Below are 25413 nucleotides of genomic sequence, written 5' to 3'. Positions count from 1 at the left end.
AGAATTTCATAAAAGTAACAAATTCACTAGCCAAGAGCATTTTATGTAATAACTCCCAAACATCTATCATTCCAACCTATCAGAGAAAAGTATGCAAAGGCATGTAGACTCAGGGCTTCCCAATTTGTCAAACTGTTCTAATCCTGCAGTGTGAAGAAGTGGCTGAAATCTTACACCCTCAGAACCCTAGGCCTGTGTAGTTAAGAAAAATAATTACATAAAATAACTATGGAAAATCTTATTTAAAAGAGATAAGATTAAGTATGTGCTTTTACCAATATATTCAAGAAAATAAAATTGCACATTGGTGAGAAATGAAATACATCACATTCTAAGTTTAAACAATACAAGTTGATTCTCAGGATATAAGCAGGACCCCCAGCAATTTCAGTGGGCTAAAATCAATCATTCTTTGTGAATTATTTGTTCACAATAAAAATCAAACTAGAAAACAATAATAAAAAATAGGAAAAAATGATGTAACAAATTTTGAAATAACTCACAGATCATATGATGGAATTTAGAAAATAATACTGTAGAACAGAAGGTTCGCTATACAGATAGGACTTTGGTATTGTGGAAGGAACTAGGAAGTAATTTTCTGGGAGGGAAGTTTTGGATGTGCAGAGGAAAGGTACCGTTCAGCGCTGCTGAAACACCGCCAGGTGCGGCCATATTGGAGCATGCGCAAACGCGGGACGCTCAGGAAAGAGTCTGTAAAACTCCGCCTGCTGTGTCACCACTGCCCTGAGCTCTCAGTCAAGTGTACTCAGGGGCTTGGGGCCACTTGCCGACTGGAAAGATGTGAATGTGGGGTAGAAAAGGTCTTGGACAAGTAGATCCCACTGGATCCGTTTCTGCGCGTCCTTCTCCATGTGCTGCGCTGTGCTCTGTCGCGTCACGTGTGTCCGGTTCTATGACCCCGTGGGCGGAAGCTCACCAGGCTCCTCTGTCCATGGGATTCTCCAGGTAAGAAGATTGGAGTGGGCTAACATGCCCTCCTCCAGGGGATCTTCCTGACTCATGGATTGAGCCCAGGTCTGCATTGCAGGCAGATTCTTTACCCCTGAGCCAGCGGGGAAGCCTCGTCCAGCCACATAACTGGCTTCAAGACATTCAGAAAGAAAGCTGCAGCTTCCCTTCTGTCTGCCTCTTTTGTAATCTAATGTGACACCATATAAAACAAAAGACTTCTGGTAAATGCATCTTCGCCAAGTTGGCAAAGTACAAACTACCATGGAGACAAAAATATTAAAAAATAAACTGAAAAACTCTTGGTCATTTGAACAATGTGATTAAAAAGTAGACTTCCCTTCATGAAATACTGTACTCAATATCTGAGGAATAGAAATTTCTTTTCATGCACACTCTAAACATTTACAAACCACACCAAATACCAGTCCATTAAAAACAAACCAAAACCCCCAGCTATTTCAGTGGGCTAAAATCAATCATATAATTTTCTTCATTCACAATAAAAATCAAACTGTAAAACAATCATAAAAAATAGGAAAATAATGTAACAAACTTTGAAATAACTCACAGATCATATAACGGAATTTACAGAATAATTTCAAGTACATGATACTGAAAATACTGTGCTGCTCAAATATTATGGGTGCAGTAAACACTTCTCACGGGTTTTTAGGGACAATGTGTAGTTTTTAACTAGGCTATTTTAAAAGAACAAAGAAAAATAGCATCAAAAGAAGAGGATAGTAATATAAATTTTTTTAAGAAAAGGAAAAGGAAGGAAAAAATTTAAGAGGAAAAATTGATGAAAAGCATACAGAAAGTCTTAATGGGAACATGTTAGACTCATCCTGTTTTTAATCAGCAGCAAGAAATGATACTTCCCATAATAAAATCCTGGTTCTTTGTTCAGATTACTGAACCCTGAGAACAACTAGAGAAACTAGGTAAAATATTTAAAAACTTGATTGAAAACATCAGGAAATTTCAAGGCAAATGGGGACTTGTGGCCTTACAGAACCAGTGTCTAGGAGAGGAAACAAAAAATGGGCAGGAGTTAAACCTGCGCTTATGGTGATTATTTGATCTTAAGGAAATAGATTTCAAAAGCAAAAATAATACCTGAAAAGAAAAGTTCAACTGAGCATTCAATAGACTCAGGGCTTAGGAAAAAGTTATCTTTAGGTCCTTCCAAGAATAAGTACCCCTGATAAAATTCCAGAGCTTCCTTTTGAAACTACATATAAGAATACAGGTTGAAAGTAACAGAATGGACCAAAAATACACCAAGGAAACACTAAACAAAACAGATCTATGCATATATTAGACAAAGAAGATTGGGAAGCAAGATGTAATACTGGAAATTGAGATATTTTATAATGAAAAATCACTCCAAAATCACTGCAGATGGTGACTGCAGCCATGAAATTAAAAGATGCTTGCTCTTTGGAAGAAAAGCAATGACCAACCTAGACAGCATGCTAAAAAGCAAAGACATTACTTTGCCAACAAAGGTCCATCTAGTCAAAGCTGTGGTTTTTCCAGTAGTCATGTATGGATGTGAGAGCTGGACTATAAAGAAAGTTGAACACCAAAAAATTAATGCATTTGAACTGTAGTGTTGCATAAGACTCTTGAGAGTCCCTTGGACTGCAAGGAGATCCAACCAGTCCATCCTAAAGGAAATCAGTCCTGGGTGTTCATTGGAAGGACTGATGTTGAAACTGAAACTCCAATACTTTGGCCACTGTAGTGGGAATTCCTCATGATGTACTTTCATAGCCTTGAGAAATTTCATAGAAATAGCACCTGGAAAAACAGCATATATTAAGAAACTATGTTAATGATTATCTTTCATGTTTTTCTTAAAAATAATTGCCTTGTTACAAACCCCAAGACCAGAGACAGAAGGAAGTATGACTGGGATCATGAACGTATGGACTTTGGAACACGAGTCCATGCTGCCTACGCACTTGCTAATTGCTCTGGAGACTAGCCCAGAAGGAAACGGCCTGGGGTAATCACAAGGAGATCTGGACTATGTTAGTATAGTCCATGACATTTAGGATTAGGTGATTAACACAGCCTGTGTCTTGAGAAAGATAAGATCTGAGAAAACCTTGTAGTGTGCAATTAGGGATTAAAGCTGGACTCAGAGTGGACTCTGCACCTCAGTCCCATAGAGGTGGCAGCCCCCCCCCCCCCCCCCATGGCGCCAGATTTCATGTTCTGTCTTCATTCTCATCACTCGCTCCCAGACAATTAGTGCAACAGGCCACCTGATGTGAAGAACTGACTCATAAGACCCTGATGCTGGGAAGGATTGAAGGTGGGAGGAGAAGGGGACGCCAGAGGATGAGATGGTTGGATGCCATCACCGACTCGATGGACATGAGTTTGAATAAGCTCCAGGAGTTGGTGATGGACAGGAAAGCCTGGGGTGCTGCAGTCCATGGGGTCACAAAGAGTTGGACGTGACTGAGTGACTGAACTGATAATGAATAATGGTAATTTAAAAAGCACACATGCGCAGACGCTCAGTCATGTCCGACTCTTTGTGACCCCGTGGACTGTAGCCACCTCGGCCCCTCTGTCCATGGAATTTTTCAGGCAAGAATGCTGGAGTGGGCTGCCATTTTCTCCTCAAGGGGATCTTCCCAACCCAGGACCAAACTTATGTCTCCTACGTCTAGTCTCCTGCATCGGCTGGCGGATTTTTTATGACTAGCTCCACCTGGAGATGTAACTTCTAACTATGTATTATCTAATAACATTGAAGAAAACATATTTTAAAATGTTGATAAAATTAAAAAGAATAGTAAATCCACAACTGTATTTGGATATGTTACCATGTTCTTAATAACTGATAGACTAGGCAAGAAAAATGCAGTAAAGATATAGAAAATTTAACTGATGCATTCAATCAACATGACAACTGACAGAAAAATTATAACACATCCAACAATGGCAAAATACACCTTCTTTACAAGTGCACATCAGTCAAAATGGAACATATCCCGGACCATAAGTCATACACAATTCCAAAGGACTGAAATAATTTAGAATATGTTCTCTGACTATAGTGGATTAAACTACAAACTCAATGGAAAGATAATTCAAACATCTCCCAAATGCTCAGAATGAAGCAACATAGTTGTTTATGCCACATGGATCAAAGAAGAAATCTCAGTGGGTATTAGATAACATTTTAAAATGAAAATGAATGTTGACATTTCAAAATTTGTGAGAAACAGTTAAATCACTGTTTTAGGAGTAATATATAGAGATCTTAATACTATATATATTTTAGAATAAATTACAAAAATTGGTTAAGCTGCTGTCTCAAATATATAGACAAAAAATTAGCAAAATAAGCCCAAAAAAACAGAGAAAAGAGCAAATAAAAAAATATTATTGGAAATCAATGGAATAGAAAGCAAGCATACAATAGAGAAAATTAACAAAGGCAAAAGTGGATTCTTTGAAAAAAATAGCAAAATTGACAAACATCTAGAAAATGATTAAGAAGAAAATACAAAAAATCAGGAGAATATCTTCATGATTTGAGATAGGCAAAACAGGAACCAAAAAATAAATAAATGCAGGTAAATTTAACTTCTTTAAAATTAGGAAATTCTATTCAACAAAAGTACACTGGGTGTAAAAATACACGCCACAGATAAGAGAAGATATTTCCAAAATAAAGACATATTCAGAATGTACAAAGAAGTCCTGCAAAGTAAATATTACTTACAGCTCAGTTTTACAGGTGGGCAAAAGACTAACCAGATGTTTCACAAAAGGGGTTATCCAAGTTGCAAATAAAAACACAAAAAGGTAAACAGCATCATTTATTACAAATGCTGATTAGACCAGTACACTCTCACTAGAATATGAAAAGACTGATAATACCAAGTGTTGAAAGGAGAAGAGCATCTGGAATTCTCATACATTGCTAATGAGACTGAAATTTTTACTATAACTGAAAATTGTTTGGTATGAGCTACAAAATCTAATTAGTTTACCTTATGATGGAGCAATTTTTAAAAACTTAGGTACACCAAAATACATGTGAAGAATGTTTGTAGCAGCTTTATTAATAATGCATTAAACTAGACATAATCTAAAAATGCAGCTATGATATAATAAAGTTGTATTATATTAATTAAACAATACTAATAGTAATGAAAAATGGACTACTCATGGATAAATTTCACAGAAAATAAAAGGTCAATAAAAGGAGTACTTTTTCATGTCTATATGTTTTTGATGTACATAAAGTTTAAAAGAGGGAAAAACTAACCTATGATAGTAAAAGTCAGAACAATGATTACTTTTAGGGAATAGCAACAGTAGCAGCAGCAGAGTGTGAGGCAAGCATATATTTGAACAATGATTTCATCTCAAAATGGATGATGGAACCATTTTCAATTCTTAGGTATGATAATGGTGTTATTGCTATAATGTTGAGAGTACACCTATTTTAGAAATGTATTCTAAATATTTGTAGTTGAAATGATGTGATTATATCCCTGGAAATAGATTGGAGAGCAGAGGTTAAATGGAAAGAGATATAAATAAAACAAGATTTGCAGATGCTCCCATTTGTTGAAATTCAGTAGTGGGGACATATGTGTTTTGAAGATCTATTCTTTTACTTTCATATGTTGACATTTTCCACAATAAAGTTAAAAATAGCAAACTACACTGTCTGACCAGCAATTTCACTCTAGATATTGATGTTACACAGATTCAAATTTGTGAACTGTATATTGAAAAATATATGTAGAATGTTGATAACTCAAGTACATTCAATTTTATTATGGCATTATCTGTAACAAATACTGGAAATCACCTAAAAGTAATTAGGAAGAAATGATTAAATAAGTTAACCTAATGGGATACAACACAATCATTCACTGAAATTGATATGGAGGATGGAGATTTTACAAAACAGTCATCTCATTTGTGTATAGTTTAATCCACAATTTAATTGGCACTAGAATCTGAGATAAGCCCCATAATATTTTTTTTTTTTTGTAATTACTCTTATCTTGATCGCCACCTGCTGGTAGCCAGGAAGAAATATAATTTCTAACCCTTACCAGGTGTCCAACTTTGTTGGCTTAAAGACATAAACAGTGCTTTTAGTTGGGTCTCAGTAATTCCTGGATAAAAATGCTGTTCTCAGAGAACCTGTCTCCCACCTTGTTTCCACTGCGAAGATGGTGTTACAGTTTATTCATGGAAGGAAATGTGGCATGGGAGAAGGGTATCTGGTTTCACGCTGATTTTAGTCTGTGAGCTGCTTTCTGCTGTTCTTTGGCAAGATACCCCTTGTAGGCCTGGTCACTCGGAGCCCTCCTAGCATCCTATGGCCATTGAACCTGTAGGCTTTTCTACTGACGTCATATGGCAATTAAATCTGCTTAGAGGCTTGGCTAACACTCCTTGAGAGGAGCAACATCCTCCACTTGCCAACTCCATTCTCCCTCGGGTTTTGCTAACTAAAGCCCCTAGGTTTATTCCATGTCCCCACCTTGCCCCTGGCTCAATGGCCTGCTGCTCTCAGCCTTTCTCGGTAGGGCACTAACTGGCAATGTCACCGAGTCTCCACTTGGGACCCCCTGCAACAAAATCGAGGAAGCCTTGAGGAAGAGAACTAGATGTTGTTTCTGATCAGACCTATCTACTCCTTGGTGGTTATGTTGGATTGATCCAAATCAGTGTGAAGTCCTCTGTATAACTTCCTAGTTCCCGCCTAGGGACCCCACCTAGAAATGGGGGCAATCACTCCCTGAGTTCAATGCCCCCCCACCCTGCTTATTGCAGAGTCTGGAATAAAGATTTGGGTGAAGTACTATAGGATGCAGTTCCGAGGAGTGAGAAAGTGAGACAGAGAGTAAAGCAAATATTTATCGGGGGGTTACCTTTATGGTAAATTAGAGTTCAGTCTCACTGAGGGTCTTCAGAGACTGTGTAAAGCAAAGCTTAGAATTATTACCCTGAGGGATGGACACGGTGGGATATTTATCCACCGATTCCCATCACTCATTGATTGAGGGTTGCTTCTAGGAGTAACTTTTATGCAATTCTACTTGCCCTACTAGGACAAGGACATTCCTGAACAGAAAAAAAAAAAAAAAATCCAGGTGAAGAGTTATAAGTACTTGGGTTAGAATACAACAATCTTTATGGAAATTGTCCACTGAAGCTACAGGCAAACTCTAGGTGAGTGACCGCTTTGGTGGGGTACTGATAGCATCTGCTTACATCTACTCACATTACTAGGATGTGAATTCTTCTCCCACTGAAGCCTAGGAAGATGTAAATGCCATCTACATCTGATTAATATGCCTATCTCCTTCTGACTTTATCTTATTGCCATCCTCCAAAGCTATGAGCAGTGGCATTTCCTACTTGTCATATTTTGCTTCTTCCTAGTTCTAAATCCAATCTTCCTGACTTTTTTTTTTTTAATGGCAAACAAAAGTAGTCTTCTCTATGAACTAGAAGAACTCTTATGGGTGACACCTGTAAGCTTGGCTCTTAATTTGTCAAGTGGAAGTCAAAAGAAAAACTTTATTGATATATAAACATACAATTTAGTCATTAGCATGTATAATTCAATGGCTTTTAGTATATTCACAGATATATGTTATCATCAGTACAATGAATTTTAGAATGTTTTCGTCACTTCAAAAAGTAAACCTGTACCATTTAGCTATCATCCCCTCCCTAGTCTTAAGCAACTACTATTCTACTTTCTGTCTCTCTGGATTTCCCTATTTTAAACATTTAATATGAATTATATCACATAATATGTAGTCTTTCATAACTGGTTCAGTTAGCATAATGATTTAAAATTCATACATTTTGTAGCATATCGCAGTGTTGTTTTCTTTTTATAGATTAGTTATATTCCATTGTATGGCTATATCGTTTCATTTGTCCATCTGTCAGTTGATAAACATTTTGATGGTTTCCACCTTTTGGCTTTTATGAATAATACTAATTTAAACATTCATGTACAAGTTTTTTTGTGTAACTATTTTTTATTTTTCTTGGGTAAATACCTCAAGTGGAATTATTGGGTCATATGATAAATTACTGTTTAATCATTTGAGAAACCAAATGAATTAAGTAAATATGTTTACTATACATAATGCCTGTATTTCAATATTATTAAACTACCGTAAGATTCTATCATGGATTTTAGAAGCTGCATATACCCTACACTTTCTCTTCACTTTGTTTTTGTTTTTGAAATATTCTTAACTGCTCCAGTTGGACCAACATCTTGTTCTGACTAAGGTGAATATTGTCTACTTAAAAATATGGATAAGTTCAAAATATATATAAGTTCATAAATAATTTTTGAAATATTCTCTTTACATGTGTAAAAAATTATATGTATTGACCTGCAAGTATCTTTGTAAGGGTGCATACCAAACTGTCAACAGTAGCTTCTAAAGGGTAGGATGAAGGAAATAAGCAAAGCATACTTCCACCTTTGGGCTTCCCAGCTGGCATTGGTGGTAAAGAACCTGCCTGCCAGTGCAGGAAACACAAGAGACATGGGTTTGATTCCTGGGTTTGGAAGACTCCCCAGGAAGATCCCCTGGAGGAGAGCATGGCAACCCACTCCAGCATCCTGCCTGGAGAATCCCATGGACCAAGGATCCTGGCTGGCTACAGTGCATAGGGTCACAAAGAGTCTGACAAAACTGAAGTGACTTAGCCTGACTTCCATTTTTAACTTTCTAACATTAGTTATTATATTAGTTTCATTGCAATGGTTATATAATAAATAGATTAATTTTAAAGCCTAGATGGAGAGTGTTTAACACAATCAGAAATTGAAAAAGTTAATCCTCTAGGTCCTATAAAGAAAAGTGAAAGTCACTCAGTTATGTGTAACTCTTTGCAACCCCATGGACTATACAGTCCATGGGAATTCTCCAGGCCAGAATCCTGGAGAGGGTGGCCTTATTCTTTTCTAGGGGAATCTTCCCAACCCAGGGATCAAACTCGGGTCTCCCACATTGCAGGCAGATTCTTTACCATCTGAGCCCCCAGCGAAGCCCAAGAATACAGGAGTGGGTAGCCTATCCCTTCTCCAGTGGATCTTCCCAGCCCAGGAATCGAACTGGGGTCTCCTGCATTGCAGGTGGACTCCTTACCAGCTGAGCTATGAGAGAAGTCAAGTCCTATAAAATAGATAACTAATGAGAATATACTGTATAGCACAGGAAACTCTACTTAATGCACTTTGATGACCTGGAAGGGAAGGAAGTCTGAAAGTGAGGGGATATATGTCCATGTTTGGCTAATTCATTTTGCTGTATAATAAACACTAACACAACATTGTAAAACAAATATACTCCAATAAAAATTCATTTAAAAAAGGAAAAGTTACAACCAACACCACAGAAACACAAAGGATCATAAGAGACTACCACAAACAATTATGTGCCAGTAAAATGGACAACCTAGAAGAAACAGACAAATTCTTAGAAAAGTACAATCTTCCAAGACTGAACCAGGAAGAAATAGAAAACATGAACAGACCAATTATATAGGTTGATATACCGGATCAGAAATGATTACTTCTTATTCTCACAAACAGCATGAAAGCAAGAGGGAAGATTTTAGAGACAGCAGGTTGAGGGGAACTAAAGATATTAACAAGGGTTATGCTATAGGGTGGCTTCAGATTCTGATAACGAGACAACTCCAGTACATCAGCAGCAGGTCCCTTTGTTGAGTCTCCAATAGATTGCAGACTCTGAGAGGAAGGGGCTTAATATGTAGTAACAAGATGTCTGCATTGTCTGTGTTACTCATTGCAGCTGGGAAGATTCTAGGATGAAGGGAGATGCAGGCTGGAAGCAACGTGCTTGCTGACAGTTCCTTGATTTGGCAAAATGCTCTTTCTGGGAAGATAGAGGTCACCTTGCTTTTTGTGGAACCACTAACATGTTGAAGGAAGAAAAAATTATAAGAGTGAACTGAAAGTTTTAAAATAAGGTAATGAATGGGGGTTTAGCTTATAAACAAGTCAGATAATGTGTGTTCATAACCACTTGCTTTTCATACTGGAACTCCAGTTTGTATTGCTCCTTCCTTTCTTATGTCCTTCATTAATTTTGTTCCTTTATTCTTTCTCCCACTCTCCCTTTATTTCTTTCCTTTCCTTTTCTTCACTTCCCATCCCCTTTTAATCATTTGGGCAGAGTAATCCAGTGAAATTTTTCACAACTGAAAGCCATCTCATTCCTTGTTTGGAAGAGACAGAAGACGTTCTAAGTTGCCCCTTCTAGAACCAATTCTGCAGTCAGGAAATAAAGTTTTGAAGGAGCAAAAAAGACTAAAGTCATTCCTTAGTTCTTCAGAAATCTGTCCTGAAGCAGAAATGAGCAAAAATTATTCACCAACTTTTCAATTGCAAGTTTTTTGAAACAATTTTAAAGCTATTTTATATCTTTTGGTTATCCATACAGTCAAAGATAACTTAATACTTTTACTGTTAAATTTTATTAAAATTTTACCAAGAAACTTATATGAGACAATAATATAAAAATTCTAAAGCAGCTCAAAATACAGGTAAATTAAGTTTGGGTGGGAAATGAGGACTAGGACATCCAAGGAAATTTAGGCTGCACCATCATCATAGATGCTGTCAATCTATATTATTGGCAGAGAAATATGAATTCCCATACTGTTGAATGAGTGAGCAAAAAAGCAGGTTACATAATAGCATTCTTAATGTGAACCTGAATCAGTTAAGATAGTTATTTAACTATGACACAATGACTTAGGATCAGATATTTATTATTTCAGGTAGAGATATCTTAGAGACAGGCAGTTGCAGGACTTTCTCATTGTTTTAATTACACCAGCAAGAACACATCTCTTTCTTTTTTTCCATTCTACCATCTTTACCTATTTTTTTTTTTATCCTCATTATCATTATTTCCTATTATAAGATGGCTACTATATCTGTAGGTGTCATGATGAGATTTGAAGCAGGAAAGGCGTATATTAGTCAGGGACTTGAGTTAAAAATAACAAATATGCTGTCAACAGTTTAAGCTTAAAAGTAATTTGCAGTATATTCAGCAGCTCATGAAACCATAAGAAGGGTGGGGAAAAGACCCTCAGTTCAGCTTTGAGAAGAAAATCTCACACTCCATTTACAAAACACACCAGAAACTTTAGCCACTACATTTGCTTAATACTAAATTCTAGGACAATTGCACTCATCTCACATGATAGTAAAGTAATGCTCAAAATTCTCCAAGCCAGGCTTTAGCACTACGTGAACCATGAACTTCCAGATGTTTAAGCTGGTTTTAGAAAAGGCAGAGGAACCAGAGATCAAATTGCCAATATCCGCTGGATCATTGAAAAGCAAGAGAGTTCCAGAAAAACATCTATTTCTGCTTTATTGACTATGCCAAAGCCTTTGACTGTGTGGATCACAGTAAACTGTGGAAAATTTTGAAAGAGATGGGAATACCAGACCTCCTGACCTGCCTCTTGAGAAACCTGTATGCAGGTCAGGAAGCAACAGTTAGAACTGGACATGGAACAACAGACTGGTTGCAAATAGGAAAAGGAGTATGTCAAGGCTGTATGTCATCACCCTGCTTATTTAACTTTTATGCAGAGTACATCATGAGAAATGTGGGGCTGGAAGAAGCACAATCTGGAATCAAAATTGCCAGGAGAAATGTCAATAACCTCAGATATGCAAATGACACCACCCTTATGGCAGATAGTGAAGAAGAACTAAAGAGCCTCTTGATGAAAGTGAAAGAGGAGAGTGAAAAAGTTGGCTTAAAGCTCAACATTCAGAAAACTAAGATCATGGCATCTGGTCCCATCACTTCATGGCAAATAGATGGGGAAACAGTGGAAACAGTGGCTGACTTTATTTTGGGGGGCTCCAAAATCACTGCAGATGGTGACTGCAGCCATGAAATTAAAAGACGTTTACTCCTTGGAAGGAAAGTTATGACCAACCTAGACAGCATATTAAAAAGCAGAGCCATTACTTTGCCAGCAAAGGTCTGTCTAGTCAAGGCTATGGTTTTTCCAGTGGTCATGTATGGATGTGAGAGTTGTACTATAAAGAAAGCTGAGCACCGAAGAAATGATGCTTTTGAACTGTGGTATTGGAGAAGACTCTTGAGAGTCCCTTGGACTTTAAGGAGACCCAACCAGTCCATCCTAAAGGAGATCAGTCCTGGGTGTTCATTGGAAGGGCTGATGTTGAAGCTGAAACTCCAATACTTTAACCACCTGATGCGAAGAGCTGACTCATTGGAAAAGTCCCTGATGCTGGGAAAGATTGAAAGCAGGAGGAGAAGGGGACGACAGAGGATGAGATGGTTGGATGGCATCACCGACACAATGGACATGGGTTTGGGTGGACTCTGGGAGCTGGCGATGGACAGGGAGGCCTGGTGTACTGTGGTTCGTGAGGTCGCAAAGAGTTGGACACGACTGAGCGACTGAACTGAACTGAACTGAGCTGAAGTTCTAGGACTTGGTTTTACTGAAATTTGAGTGTATGATTAACTCTGCATCAAGTTCCCTGACTAGGAGAGTTTGCCTGCTCGATGTGAAGCTAACCCAACAGCTGTTTACCCTAACCAACTGTCTGGTTTGCCTCATATTGAGCAAGTTCCTGGAGACATAAGATTTTCAGTGGCAAACCATGAACACCCTGGCCAAACCAAGTTGTACATGTCTCTACCTCACCACTGTTGAGAGTCAGTCACCACTGCAGGCCAAATATGTTTCATTTCCTCCCTCAGTTGCATTAATGAAAGAAGTGCCAAAGGAACAGCACAAAGAGGTTGTTGATACTTTAACCTGGTAACCTGGTAACCCATGGGTACGTGTGCCCTAACTGATGTCTCACATTTCACATGGGGAATCAAGTCTCTTTTGAGGGAGGAGCAAGAAGGGAGGTGGAGCAAAGGAAGCCAGAGTTCTCCTTTATTTTTTTTTTTTTTTAGTTTTTATTAGTTGGAGGCTAATTACTTTACATCATTACAGTAGTTTTTGTTATACATTGATATGAATTAGCCATGGCTTTACATGTATTCCCCATCCCAGTCCCCCCTCCCACCTCCCTCTCCACCCGATCCCTCTGGGTCTTCCCAGTGCACCAGGCCCGAGCACTTGTCTCATGTACCCAACCTGAGCTGGTTATCCGTTTCACCCTAGATAATATACATGTTTCAATGCTGTTCTCTTGAAACATCCCACCCTCGCCTTCTCCCAGAGTCCACAAGTCTGTTCCATACATCTGAGTCTCTTTTTCTGTTTTGCATATAGGGTTATCGTTACCATCTTTCTAAAGTCCATATATATGTGTTAGTATACTGTAATGGTCTTTATCTTTCTGGCTTACTTCGCTCTGTATAATGGGCTCCAGTTTCATCCATCTCATTAGAACTAATTCAAATGAATTCTTTTTAATGGCTGAGTAGTATTCCATGGTGTATATGTACCACAGCTTCCTCATCCATTCGTCTGCTGATGGGCATCTGGGTTGCTTCCATGTCCTGGCTATTATAAACAGTGCTGCGATGAACATTGGGGTGCATGTGGCTCTTTCAGATCTGGTTTCCTTGGTGTGTATGCCCAGAAGTGGGATTGCTGGGTCATATGGCAGTTCTATTTCCAGCTTTTTAAGAAATCTCCACACTGTTTTCCATAGTGGCTGTACTAATTTGCATTCCCACCAACAGTGTAAGAGGGTTCCCTTTTCTCCACACCCTCTCCAGCATTTATTGCTTGTAGACTTTTGGATAGCAGCCATCCTGACTGGCGTGTAATGGTACCTCATTGTGGTTTTGATTTGCATTTCTCTGATAATGAGTGATGTTGAGCATCTTTTCATGTGTTTGTTAGCCATCTGTATGTCTTCCTTGGAGAAATTTCTGTTGAGTTCTTTGGCCCATTTTTTGATTGGGTCATTTATTTTTCTGGAGTTGAGCTGGAGGAGTTGCTTGTATATTTTTGAGATTAATCCTTTGTCTGTTGCTTCATTTGCTATTATTTTCTCCCAATCTGAGGGCTGTCTTTTCACCTTGCTTATAGTTTCCTTTGAGATTACTCTACCCAGCAAGGATCTCATTCAGATATGAAGGAGAACTCAAAAGCTTTACAGACAAGCAAAAGCTGAGAGAATTCACCACCACCAAACCAGCTCTTCAACAAATACTAAAGGATCTTCTCTAGACAGGAAACGCAGAAAGGTGGTATAAAAGTGAACCCCAAACAACAAAATAAATGGCAACGGGACCATACCTATCAATAATTACCTTAAATGTAAATGGGTTGAATGCCCCAACCAAAAGACAAAGGCTGGCTGAATGGATACAAAAGCAAGACCCCTATATATGCTGTCTACAAGAGACCCACCTCAAAGCAAGGGACACATACAGACTAAAAGTGAAGGGCTGGAAAAAAATATTCCACGCAAACGGAGACCAAAAGAAAGCAGGAGTCGCAATACTCATATCAGATAAAATAGACTTTCAAATCAAGTCTGTGAAAAGAGACAAAGATGGACACTACATGATGATCAAAGGATCAATCCAAGAAGAAGATATAACAATTATAAATATATATGCACCCAACATAGGAGCACCGCAATATGTAAGGCAAACGCTAATGAGTATGAAAGAGGAAATTAATAGTAACACAATAATAGTAGGAGACTTTAATACCCCACTCACAACTATGGATAGATCAACTAAACAGAAAATGAACAAGGAAACACAAACTTTAACGGACACAATGGACCAGCTAGACCTAATTGACATCTATAGGACGTTTCACCCCAAAACAATCAACTTCACCTTTTTCTCAAGTGCACACGGAACCTTCTCCAGAATAGATCACATACTGGGCCATAAATCTAGTCTTGGTAAATTCAAAAAGATTGAAATCATTCCAGTCATCTTTTCTGACCACAGTGCAGTAAGATTAGATCTCAATTACAGGAAAAAAATTATTAAAAATTCAAACATATGGAGGCTAAACAACACGCTTCTGAATAACCAACAAATTGTAGAAGAAATCAAAAAAGAAATCAAAATATGCATAGAAATGAATGAAAATGATAACACAACAACCCAAAACCTAAGGGACACTGTAAAAGCAGTGCTAAGGGGAAGATTCATAGCATTACAGGCCTACCTCAAGAAACAAGAAAAAAGTCAAATAAATAACCTAACTCTACACCTAAAGCAACTAGAGGAAGAAGAAATGAAGAACCCCAGGGTTAGTAGAAGGAAAGAAATCTTAAAAGTTAGGGCAGAAATAAATGCAAAAGAAACTAAAGAGACCATAGCAAAAATTAACAAAGCTAAAAGCTGGTTTTTTGAAAAAATTAACAAAATTGACAAACCATTAGCAAGACTCATTAAGAAACAAAGGGAGAAGAACCAAATTAACAAAATTAGAAATGAAAATGGAGAGATCACAACAGACAACACTGAAATACAAAGGATCATAAGAGACTACTACCAGCAGCTCTATGCCAATAAAATGGACAACTTGGAAGAAATGGACAAGTTCTTAGAGAAGTATAACTATCCAAAACTGAACCAGGAAGAAATAGAAGATCTTAACAAAATGATCACAAGCAAGGAAATCGAAACTGTAATCAGAAATCTTCCAGCAAACAAAAGCCCAGGACCAGATGGCTTCACAGCTGAATTCTACCAAAAATTTAGAGAAGAGCTAACACCTATCTTACTCAAACTCTTCCAGAAAATTGCAGAAGAAGGTAGACTTCCAAACTCATTCTATGAGGCCACCATCACCCTAATTCCAAAACCAGACAAAGATGCCACAAAAAAAGAAAACTACAGGCCAATATCACTGATGAACATAGATGCAAAAATCCTTAACAAAATTCTAGCAAACAGAATCCAACAACATATTAAAAAAATCATTCATCATGACCAAGTGGGCTTTATCCCAGGAATGCAAGGATTCTTTAATATCCTCAAATCAATCAATGTAATACACCACATTAACAAATTGAAAGATAAAAACCATATGATTATCTCAATAGATGCAGAAAAAGCCTTTGACAAAATTCAACATCCATTTATGATTAAAACTCTCCAGAAAGCAGGAATAGAAGGAACATACCTCAACATAATAAAAGCTATATATGACAAACCCACAGCAAGCATCACCCTCAATGGTGAAAAATTGAAAGCATTTCCCCTGAAATCAGGAACAAGACAAGGGTGCCCACTCTCACCACTACTATTCAACATAGTTTTGGAAGTTTTGGCCACAGCAATCAGGGCAGAAAAAGAAGTAAAAGGAATCCAGATAGGAAAAGAAGAAGTGAAACTCTCGCTGTTTGCAGATGACATGATCCTCTACATAGAAAACCCTAAAGACTCTACCAGAAAATTACTAGAACTAATCAACGAATACAGTCAAGTTGCAGGATATAAAATTAACACACAGAAATCTCTTGCATTCCTATACACTAACAATGAGAAAACAGAAAGAGAAATTAAGGAAACAATACCATTCACCATTGCAACAAAAAGAATAAAATACTTAGGAGTATATCTACCTAAAGAAACAAAAGACCTATACATAGAAAACTATAAAACACTGATGAAAGAAATCAAAGAGGACACAAACAGATGGAGAAATACACCATGTTCATGGATTGGAAGAATCAATATTGTCAAAATGGCTATACTACCCAAAGTAATCTATAGATTCAATGCAATCCCTGTCAAACTACCAACAGTATTTTTCACAGAACTAGAAAAAATAATTTCACAATTTGTATGGAAATACAAAAAACCTCGAATAGCCAAAGTAATCCTGAGAAAGAAGAATGGAACTGGAGGAATCAATCTGCCTGACTTCAGACTCTACTACAAAGCCACAGTCATCAAGACAGTATGGTACTGGCACAAAGACAGAAATATAGATCAATGGAACAGAATAGAAAGCCCAGAGATAAGTCCACGAACCTATGGTCACCTTATCTTCGACAAAGGAGGCAAGGATATACAATGGAAAAAAGATAACCTCTTTAACAAGTGGTGCTGGGAAAACTGGTCAACCACCTGTAAAAGAATGAAACTAGAACACTTTCTAACACCATACACAAAAATAAACTCAAAATGGATTAAAGATCTAAATGTAAGACCAGAAACTATAAGACTCCTAGAGGAGAACATAGGCAAAACACTCTCTGACATAAATCACAGCAGGATCCTCTATGACCCACATCCCAGAATTTCAGAAATAAAAGCAAAAATACACAAATGGGACCTAATAAAACTTAAAAGCTTTTGCACAACAGAGTTCTCCTTTAAAAATCAGTTCAATTCAGTTCAGTTCAGTCACTCAGTCATGTCCGACTCTTTGTGACCCCATGAACTGCAGCACGCCAGGCCTCCCTGTCCATCACCAACTCCCGGAGTCCACCCAAAGCCATATGCATCAACTGGGTGATGCCATCCAGCCATCTCATCCTCTGTCGTCCCCTTCTCCTCCTGCTCCCAATCCGTCCCAGCATCAGGGTCTTTTCCAATGAGTCAACTCTTCGCATGAGGCGGCCAAAGTATTGGAGTTTCAGCTTCAACAAATACATCTAAAAGTAGTGTATGTTTATAAATGAAACCATTTTTGTCTATATTCAGATATCATTCCCAGTTATTAAGCCCTGTTTTTTACTAAAAGAGAGAGAGAATCCATATTTCCTGAGTCATCATACAAACAAAAGCCAACATTGCACTCTTGACTGTGGAGGATAATAGAACTGTGAAGCTGAAACTCAGCAGAAAAGATAAATCTTCAATGCCCTTCTTTTTTAAAAAAATTTTTCTTTCTCACTTTATTTGTTTATGTATCTTTTGGCTGGGCTTGGTCTTTGTTGCTTTGCACAGACTTTCTCTAGCTGCAGCGAGCAGGGCCCACCCTCAAGCTGCCGTGTGGGGGCCCCTCACTGAAGTGGCTTTTCTTGTTGCAGAGCACAGACTCTAGGCACGTGGGCTTCAGTACTTGTGGCACAGAGGCTTAGTCGATCCTCGGCATGTGGCATCTTCCCAGACCAGGGATCGAACCCGCGTCTCCTGCTTTGACAGGCGGATTCTCATCCTCTGAGCCACCAGGGAAGTCTTTCAATGCCCCTTTAGTCCCGGATTTGCCTGATGCTGCTTCTTATCCTTCAGTGAAATAGCTGCCCATGGTGGGTAAGCCAAGCACAAGGGAAAGAGATCTGATCCCTGTGGCATTGATCTAGCTTTGAATTCTGAATCGAAAATACCAAATTGCAGCGTGACCCTTGTCAAATCACCTAATCTCTCTTCTCCCCAGCTTTATCATTTGTGAATTAAGATATTTGAGCTAAATAATCTTTAATTTCTAAAAGTATGTGTCCCACCCAAAACAAAAAAAAAAAGTCATTTTTTCAGTTTCCTCTATTTAAGGAAATATAAAATGACTTCAGGAAACAAACTGTCAGCCTCTCTAACCTCCAAAGAAAACTGAAAACCTGTATGATTCCTGATTCATTTTAAAAAGAAAGTGACATTTCCACCAGAGTTTCAAACCAGGTCAGTCTGATGGCAAAGGTGTACCACGAAATTATCTTCTCTGCTGCATAGGCAAGATTGACATAAATACTACTTGTTCTTCAACGGGCATGGTTATTCTATGAAGAGCAATATATTCTTAGGATAGTGAATAATTTTCTTTTTAATACTGAAGCTGCTTTTTATGTCCATACAATATTGGTTTTCCTCCCCTAAACTGTACAGAAGCACAGTAAAAGCTGCAATGTCCTGACGACTTTCTATCCCTTCTCACACTATAGCACTGTCGCCTCCAGACACACTTCACCTGTTACGGACCTGGACTTAGCTGATCTTTTTTCACTGCCCTTCTGTCCTTGTCCATCTCCAAAAGACCACCCTGGGGCTAGAAACAAATTGGATTCTATGAACCTTTTTTTTTGTTTTGAATTCTTGTTTTAATGGGATTGTAAAGGTTATAATGGAGGAAATTATTTGGGGCAGTGGTGTTAGGCACCTCTTCCCTTGGGCTTTCTACCTCGTTTGGTTAGAGAAAATCTCTAATAAGGACAAGGTCACTGGAACATATTAAATTGCCACACTGTTCTGTGGCACAGGTTGAATTCCTAGGTTTGACCAATAACCTGTCTCATTCATTCAGTATTCATTCATTCACTTCCTCAACTAGATGCCAGGAACTGAAAATAATATTAATACTAAGCAGCAGTTTTTAGGCACTTGAATGTACCAGGTACAATGAGCCATGTTTTCCATACAGGATTTCATTTGATCCATACAATTGCTTCATGCAAGTAATGCTATTAGAGCCATTTCATATGAGGAAACCGAGGCTTAAGCAGATTAAGGGACTTACTCAAGGAAGAAGAGGTAGGATTCATCCCAGGTAATCTGAGTCCATATCAAACCAAAGAGTTCTCATTCCCACAGAGCATATACCTCCATGGGGAGCCAGGTACTAAAGTTTAATTGGCTAAAGTACATTCAATTACTATTTGATCATAATAATTAACCAGTCATTACACCATTGTGATCAAGAATGATAAAGGGGATTGAGGACTATTAGAGTCTACGGAAGTGTCAGAGAACACCCCTGAAGTGACACTTAAGTTGAGGCACAACTATTTAGAAGAAGTTAGTTAAGTAAAAAGCATGAAGGTTGGTGAGCTTTCCAAATGACGGGATCCATCCTGTAAAAGTAAAAATAAATAAGTAAAGGAAGAAGCCAACATTTATTGACTGATTCAAAACAACTAGACTATACTAAGTCCTTTACAAGACTTATCTGTTTTAATCCACATAGAAACATTTTAAGGTAGATATTATTTATCCTTATTTCACACAGAAGCTGAAACTTGTCATGGGTTGAACAGTGTTTCCACAAAACTCACTACTCAAACTTTGGAAGGTGACCTTTTTTGGATCTTAAGAAGAAATCATTCTGGATTTGGGCTGAGCCCTAAATCCAATGGCTAATGTTTTTGTAATAAGAGAGGACACAGAGAAGAAGGGAAAGGAAAGAGAGAGCACAGATTTGAGGAACACATCTATCCTCTTCGTTGTTGTTCAGTCGTAAGTCGTATTCAACTCTTTGTGACCCCGTGGACTACAGCACTTGTGGTTTCCCTGTCCTTCACTACTACCCAGACTTTTCACAACTCATGTCCATTGAGTCAGTGATGCTATCCAACCATCTTATCCTCTGCCACCCCCGTAAACACTAGAAACTAGCCAAGATATGAGGCCATTTTCCCCTCACAGGCAATCGGTGCTGACACTTTGAGTTTGGACTTCGAGCCTCCTAAACAGTGAGAGTCAATTTCTGTTACTTTAGGCCACTCAATATGTGGTAATCATTTATGGCAGCCCAAGAGAAATAATGCAATACTCTGCCATAGGGGAGCCTACTAATAAAGTTTAGGATGATTTATTTGTTTATTCAGCCTTGTTCACTGCTAATACTGTTTGTCAGATATTTTGACATGAATTATGAAAGGTGCACCTGATGCAAATATGGGATCCACTGTCAAAGACTGCAAAGCAGGAGCTGATAGGTGTATACAAAAGTATAGATTAATGATAATAATAATAGTAATAATCACTCTCATGTATTAAGTATATGTACCAGGCACTGAGTGATTACTTACATACATTATTTAATTTAATGTGCAAAAGGTATATATAACTTATTGCATTCAGCAGATAAAGAAACTGAAGCATGATGAAGTTTAATTACCTTCTTCAGGGTTGTATATTTTTGCCAATGTCAGGGTGGGATCTCAATTTCCAGTGAGAGGATAAAGGAAGGAACTTAAAGAGAATACAAGCCATCAGCAGAAGCTTCTCCCAGGTCTTCAGATCTATGCTGTAGATGCCACCACTTATTTCCTGGGTCATGAATGATGAGTAATGTTGGGCGTTGATGAATGAAAGGCAAGCAAAAGGATGTTGTGGGCGTTAACAGTGAGCATAAAGGCAGAAAAACAGAAAATGGGCCTTTTGTTAACAACAGAGTGCTCCAATTTGTTGGGATGTGTGGTATACTGAAAAAGAAACATGGAAATTTATTTGGAATGGTAGATTCAGACCAGTTGTTGACCTAAGAGCAAATGTCAGGAGAAGCTGGAAAATTATTCTTTGAAGAGACTGAAGTTCAGAAGGATTGTACCAAGCCACGCAGAATGATCCCATTGCTGCTTCAGAGAGATGAATCCCACAGGAGTGGGAAAAACAGACTGGGGACTGGCACAGAATTGTGACCAGAGAACCATTTAGGAGCCAAATGTTCTAAGAGACAGAGGGACAAAATGCATTCACATTCCTCAGAAAGCAACTCTTAGGCTGAACCCCAACTGCTCTTTGATTTAAAAACACCTGATGAAACTTTCTGTGCTACCTAAGTAGGGATCCATATGAAAATGTCTAAGATTCACATCATAACTTAAAGGGAAACTTGTCTGGAGTGCTTGCTATCTTGCAAATGAAGGAGGAGGATTCTCCTTCTCAAATTTCTTGCAGGAGGAATATACATGAGTGGCTTTAAAATAACTGTTACCTCTACAGAAGGAAACAAGTGATGGTGTTTACAGGATAAATCTGAAGACCTGGGAGAAGCTTCTGCTGATGGCTAGTATGATTATTGTCACTGAAAATCTGACTGACATCAGCATCATATCCTCTAGGAAAACTGGCTGTGGGGCTGGGCTGAAGTTTGCTGCTGCTGCCAGAGCCACTTTTTATTGCTGGCCACTTTGCTTCTGGAAACTTCACTAGTCAGATCCAGGGAGCCTTCCAGGAGCCATGCCTTCTGGTGGTTATTGATCCCAGGACTGACCACTACCTTCTTACAGAGCTGTCTTATGTTAACCTCCCTGCCATCATGCTATGTCAGACTCTGCACTTTGCAAACATGTCATCCTCTACAACAGTGGGTCTGATGTGATGGACACGGGCCCAGGAAGTTCTGCGCATGTGTGGTACCATGTGAGCACCCATGAGAGAGCATATCTTATCTCTACTTCTACAGAATCCAGAAGAGATTGAAAAGGAAGAAGCTGCTGCTGGAAAGGCTGTGACCCAGGAGGAATTTCAGGGTGAGTGTACCGCTTCAGCACCTGGGTTCACTGCACTTACAGCTCAACCTGAGGTTGGGCTCCCCAGGTGGCCTGAGTGCTCAAGAATCTGCCTGCCAATGCAGGAGACACAGGAAACGCGAGCTTGATCCCTGGGTTGGGAAGATCCTTTTGAGGAGGACATGGCAACCCACTCCAGGATTCTTGACCGGGAAGTTCCATGAACAGAAGAACCTGGTGGGGTACAGTCTATGGGGTCGCAGAGTTGGACACAACTGAAGCAACTTAGCATGCGTGTGTGCACAGCCTGAGGTTACAGACCAGTCTGAAACCGCGGGCACTCTCTGTGTCCAGGGCAGACAGCAGGGCTGAGCCCCCGACAGGGGCTGGTCTGGAACTCCCACTGGTCAGACTACTGAACGGGTAGGGATGACCACTGAGTGGTCTCAAGCTCTTCTTCCATGGGCTCCACACACAAAATAAATGGAATACGGATGGCTGAAAATAAACAGCGTTTATTTAAAAGAAATATTCAATGATAAAAAGAAAAAACAAGGCTGCCTGAGCCGCTCGCTGCGGAGGGAAAAGGCGTGCCGCACCCGGGAGAGTACGCCCAAGCCTCTGGCTGCCTGGGCCGCTGCGGAGGGAAAAGGCGCGCCGCACCTAGGGAGAATACGCCCAAGCCTCTGGCTGCCTGAACCGCTCAGGCCGGGGAAGACACAAAACGCAGGAGCAACCGAATCTGCGCTTTTGTGGAGTACCCGAAGGCTGGAACCGCACTCAACGCAGGGCCCGCTCCATGTGGAGCAGCCGGGAGCCTGAGCAGTGTAGACGGCGAAAGCACAGACACCCGTGAGAGGGGGAAACCCAGTGTGGCCGGAACACGGTGAGCGCTATCCACACAGAGCGGTATCTGTCTGCAGCGCCCCGCCCTCCCTGTAGCAGGACTGAACTGAACTAGAGAACTTAAATAAGAGATCACCTCCGCCCGCCTGTGTCAGGGCGGAAATTAGACACCAAAGAGACAGCAAACAGAAGCCAAATAAACAAAGGGAACCGCTTCAGAAAGGACCGGTGCAACAGATTAAAATCCCTGAAGGTAACACCGGCTACAAGGGAAGGGACCTACAGATATCGAGAAGTGTAAGCTGGAAAGAGGAGCTATCTGAAATTGAAATGAACCTACGCTGACCGCAACAACCTCAGAGAAATTCCTAGATATATATGTACATTTTTTTTTAATTAAAAAAAAAAAAAATTTTTTTTTCCTTTCCCTTTTTTTTTTTTTTTTAAATTTTTTATTTTTTCTCTTTCATTTTCTTTTATAATTCCCTATAACTCCCCCATTACTCCTCAACTTTCATTTTCATATATATTTTTACGATTTTTTTATTTGGGGAAAAAAAAAAAATTTTTTTTCTTTTCTTTTTTTTTTTTTTTTTTCTTTTTCTTGTTTTTCTCTCCTATTTCCTTTTAGAGTCCTCTAATACTCCTCTATTATTCCTTAACTTTCATTTTCATTTCACTATAGCCACACACAAAAAAAAAAAAGAGAGAGAGAGAGAAACCCTATTTTTAAACTGAACTTCATATACAGTTCTAAATTTTTTTGTGTTTTTGTTTTTAAATATTGTATTTCAAAGAGTCTAACCTCTACACTAGATTTTCAATCTTTGTTATTCTCCCTCAGAACACCTCTACTTCCTCCATTCCCCTTCTCTTCCCAATCCAACTCTGTGAATCTTTGTGGGTGTCTGGGCTACAGAGAACACTTTGGGAACAGATAACTGCGTAGATCTGTCTCTCTCCTCTTGAGTCCCCTTTTTCTCCTCCTGCTCACCTCTATCTCCTTCCTCCCTCTCCTATTCTTCATGTAACTCTGTGAACCTCTCTGGTTGTCTCTCACGGTGGAGAATCTTTTCACCATTAACCTAGAAGTTTTATTATCAGTACTGTATAGTTGGAGAAGCCTTGAGACTATTAGAAGAATAAAACTGAAATCCAGAGGCAGGAGAATTGAGCCCAAATCCTGAGAAAACCAGAAAACTCCTGACCACACGGAACATTAAGGAATAAGAGACCATCCCAAAGCTTCCATACCTACACCAAAACCAACCACCACCCAAGAGCTAATAAGCTCCAGTACAAGACATACCACGCAAATTCTTTAGCAACGCAGGAACATAGTCCTGAGTGTCAACATACAGGCTCTCCAAAGTCACACCTAACACAGAGACCCATCGCAAAGCTCATTACTGGACACTCCATTGCACTCCAGAGAGAAGAAATCCAATTCCACGCACCAGAACGCTGACACAAGCTTCCCTAACCAGGAAACCTTGACAAACTAATCGTCCAACCCCACCCACTGGGCGAAACCTCCACAATAAAAAAGAACCTCAGACCACAAGAATACAGAAAGCCCACTCCAGACACAGCAATCTAAACATGATGAAAAGGCAGAGAAATACCCAACAGCTAAAGGAACATGAAAAAAGCCCACCAAGTCAAACAAAAGAGGAGGAAATAGGGAATCTACCTGAAAAAGAATTTAGAATAATGATAATAAAAATGATCCAAAATCTTGAAAACAAAATGGAGTTACAAATAAATAGCCTGGAGACAAAGATTGAGAAGATGCAAGAAATGTTTAACAAGGACCTAGAAGAAATAAAAAAAAATCAATTAAAAATTAATAATGAAATAAATGAGATCAAAAACACTCTGGAGGGAACCATGAGTAGAATAACAGAGGCAGAAGATAGGATAAGTGACTTAGAAGATAAAATGGTGGAAATAAATGAAGCAGAGAGGAAAAAAGAAAAAAGAATAAAAAAAAATGAGGACAACCTCAGGGACCTCTGGGACTATGTGAAACGCCCCAACATTCGAATCATAGGAGTCCCAGAAGAAGAAGACAAAAAGAAAGGCCATGAGAAGATACTCGAGGAGATAATTGCTGAAAACTTCCCTAAAATGGGGAAGGAAATAGCCAACCAAGTTCAAGAAACCCAGAGAGTCCCAAACAGGATAAACCCAAGGCGAAACACCCCAAGACACATATTAATCAAATTAACAAAGATCAAACACAAAGAACAAATATTAAAAGCAGCAAGGGAGAAACAACAAATAACACACAAAGGGATTCCCATAAGGATAACAGCTGATCTATCAATAGAAACCCTTCAGGCCAGAAGGGAATGGCAGGACATACTTAAAGTAATGAAAGAGAATAACCTACAACCTAGATTACTCTACCCAGC

At 39.0% G+C, this 25413-nt stretch overlaps 1 pseudogene; it reads left to right on the top strand.

Moving 5' to 3' along the window:
- Positions 1-683: 683 nt before the first annotated feature.
- Positions 684-22299, top strand: LOC110130546 (small ribosomal subunit protein uS2-like; annotated as a pseudogene).
- Positions 22300-25413: the final 3114 nt, after the last annotated feature.

The sequence above is a fragment of the Odocoileus virginianus genome, chromosome 28 (genome assembly GCF_023699985.2).
Source record: "Odocoileus virginianus isolate 20LAN1187 ecotype Illinois chromosome 28, Ovbor_1.2, whole genome shotgun sequence".
NCBI classification, from domain to species: Eukaryota; Metazoa; Chordata; class Mammalia; order Artiodactyla; family Cervidae; genus Odocoileus; species Odocoileus virginianus.
Note: the sequence above shows the minus strand (reverse complement) of the source record. Positions and strands in the feature narration are given on the sequence as shown.